General features: G+C 45.1%; 1 long non-coding RNA gene across 1 annotated transcript; it reads right to left on the bottom strand.

Annotated features, from left to right (window-relative positions):
- Positions 1-604: 604 nt before the first annotated feature.
- On the bottom strand, positions 605-2,232 carry LOC136793873 (uncharacterized). The gene is made up of 3 exons (XR_010839919.1): positions 2,197-2,232; positions 1,503-1,683; positions 605-684 (listed from the first exon to the last, which is right to left on the bottom strand). It is a non-coding gene; the product is annotated as an uncharacterized lncRNA (long non-coding RNA).
- Between the last annotated feature and the right edge of the window lie 933 nt (positions 2,233-3,165).

The raw sequence follows: 3,165 nt of genomic DNA, 5'->3' as shown, positions 1-3,165 counted from the left end.
GTTTTATGGAAGAGGAAATTGAGATCCTTAGAGTTTAAATGTCTGGACCAAAGTCATAGCGCTGGAAGGATGAGAGTTGGGACTGGATCCTAATGTTCTGGAACCTTGTTCCCATGCTGTGGCTGGACAGTTGCTCTTTCAGCCTGTGTGTCTCCTTTTGAAAAAGAACAGCTAAAGCAGGCAATGTCTTAATTGTTTCACAAGGCAGAGACACGCTATAACTGCTGGGGGTACTTGTTCATAGTGCAGATTCCTGGGCACCACCCCAGACCTACTGAATCTGAATCTGAGAGTAGGGACTAGAAATCTATAATTTAATTCATTTCTAGAATGATTCTTATACACACTAATGTCTGAGAAGCTTTTTATTTAAGTCAAAGAGCTAGATTTCTAATGGTGAAATTTCAGCCTTTAGAGAAAGGTTAAAGAACTATATGAGAAACTCTTATGTTGAATGCCATTAATGCTTCCTGAGCACACATCTACTTTGCTGTGGTCTGCACATCCCAGGATAGCAAGACTCTACAGAAGTACCATTCCCCACCTTCCCCTCCACCCCAAGGCTATTCTGCCCCAGCCTGGAGCACCCACCGCAATTTGGAGAGGGGGCCATGTCCTGTGCTTTTTTCTGTTTTCTGTCCTCAGTCTCCATGTTCTGTTGTGCTTGATGCTGTTAAGTATAAACTTGGAAAGGAGAAGAAAGAATAAAAGAGTATTAGGAAAACACTCTCATCTTCCTTTCAAGAACATTTTTTCCCACCATTATGGAAGAATAATACGTTATTATCAAGGATCAAATCCCCATTGTGACTACATTTATGTAAAATTCCAAAACATCTGGATAATCGATTGACTTTTTCTATTTTCATTTGACTGTGCAGCATTGTGTACAACCAGCCGTGTGTTCCCCCGTGGGAACCGCTGTGGATATAAATCCATCCCTCAGCTCTTTAATTAAAGTTGCAAAAACATCAAGAGGGTCTCACCCTTGTAAACATAAGGAGCCTTTCCAGGAAATAGCTCTGCCTCTTGTGTTAACAGATGTCATGGGGCAGTTGGGTGGGAGAGTGTTGTTTTAAAATTCTCAATCTGCCTTGCAAGAGATTTTTCCTTAGATGGTTCCTGGATAGCATCACACTTCTCTCTTTTCAACTTTCACATCACCTCATGCAGCTTTTCTGCTCCTCCTCACAGCTGTGGTCTGAACGTCTGTGTCCCCACACAAGATTCATACATTGAAATCCTAACCCGCAAGATGAATGGGAGGTGATTAGGTCAGGAGACCCCAGAGACAACACTTGCACCTTCCACCATGTGAAGGCAAAGCAAAAAGTCAGTAGTCTGCAATGTGGAAGAGGGCCTTCACCGGAAGTCGACCATGCTGGCACCCTAATCTTGGACTTCCATCCTCCGGAACTGTGAAAATGAATTTCTATTGTGTATAAGCTTCCCAGTCCCAGTGCTATTTTGTTATTGCAACCAGAACAGACTAAGACACTCACCTTGAACGCTTGCCATGTGGACCAGAAATAACCCAAAGACCAATTCCTTAGACCTCTGATGGCCAGCATCTGCCAGGGCTGATTTCCCTGGATTGGGCCACATTCTCATTATTTGCCTCTGGAGAGAGTGAGCAGCTTTGTAGTACCACAATACTGGATGCATCTTCCTGACTTTAAATATCTGGGTGAAAAATAGAAAATCGTTTCCGAAAATCATCATGGTAACAAGGTTACAGACACCAAAACAAAATTTTTTTTAAATCCAGATTCTTTTGGGGTTATTGGTTTCAGTGTCTCTTTGCATGCTGCTTCACCACCAACAAGCAGCCTTCCAGGTAAGTGTTCTTCTGTTCCAAGAAAGGATGGCAAGCTACTATAAGGAAGAACTGAGTGCCTTCATCCCAGCAGGGGAGCAAGTCAGAACAGAGGAGAGCTAGGAGAATACTTCACAGAAGCAGCAGGGTGAGGAGACAATGTACAGGAGGTTGGGGGTCAGAGATTTTGAAATCTGGAAGATAAGCAATTCTGAGTTCAGCCACCATGCAGCAATCATTCCCAAGATACAGTTGATAAGCAACTAAAGAGAACAGAGATAAAGCTCATTGGAACTGACTCCATCAAGGAATGGAGCTGGGAGGGCAGAGATGCCTCCACCTGGATGCCAAAGTCCCTGGGATAATCAGCACATACCAACCTGTGCTCAAATCATGGAGAACAGCTAAGATTGTCCACCAGATGTCAAATGATGAAAACAGCAAAGCAGTAAATGAGGCAGTAGGAGACGGTTGGCCTTCCAAAGAAGTGCTATACTCAGAAGATGGTGGAACAATGGTCTAGAAGCAGAGGAGATGCAAGGGTTATGGCAGCCAACCTCATGGTTTGGGCACGCACTGGGAGAGAACTGGTGCCTCTGGGATTTCCTCACCCTCCTCCCCATTATTTCCAACCCATCCCACTCCTGTATCCTACCACCCAAGAGATTCTGGCAAAGCTCTCAATCCTTGCCCCTATGCTTCAGGATCCGCCTCTGTGTGCCGGCTACACAAAGACCAGAGCAGCAATCACTCCAGAGCCCATAGTTCTGTTCAATCAGCATCCAGCAGAAGGTGAGTGGAAACATGAGTGTGACTCCATCCAAGGAGAGCACCACAGGGAGGAGACAGGCTCCCAAGTGAATGCACTCTGAATCTCTCACATCTTAGAGAAAAAGTTCAGTAGCAGACAGTCTGAGAGGTAGAGGAGGGATGAGTTCAGAGAGAGAAATGGTGCTCGTGCAAAGAGAAACCCTTGCACTCATGCTGCTTTTAGGCATGAATGAGCCTCCAAAAGCCCAGGCTGAATGTAGCATGACTGATACCCAATGAGTTGGTATCATGGGAAGCAGAAGAAAGAGCACTGGACTGAGAGTCTGAAAACTGAATTCTAGATCTGACCACCACTAATTTCTGGTTTGACCCTAGGCAGGTCATTTAACATCTTTGGGCCTTAGTTTCCTCATACGTAATAGAAAGGGGCTAGGTTGGATGATCTCTAAGGCTTCCTCTAGCTCTGATGTCCAATCACATTTGGCTCAGGGAGGAGGGAGCTGAGGGAAGCACAGAGGTCCTAGATGATAGGGTATTACTCCTCTCCCTCCTGTTCTCTCACTGACATGCCCTTTATT

The sequence above is a fragment of the Kogia breviceps genome, chromosome 1 (assembly GCF_026419965.1).
Source record: "Kogia breviceps isolate mKogBre1 chromosome 1, mKogBre1 haplotype 1, whole genome shotgun sequence".
Lineage (NCBI taxonomy): Eukaryota > Metazoa > Chordata > Mammalia > Artiodactyla > Physeteridae > Kogia > Kogia breviceps.
Note: the sequence above shows the minus strand (reverse complement) of the source record. Positions and strands in the feature narration are given on the sequence as shown.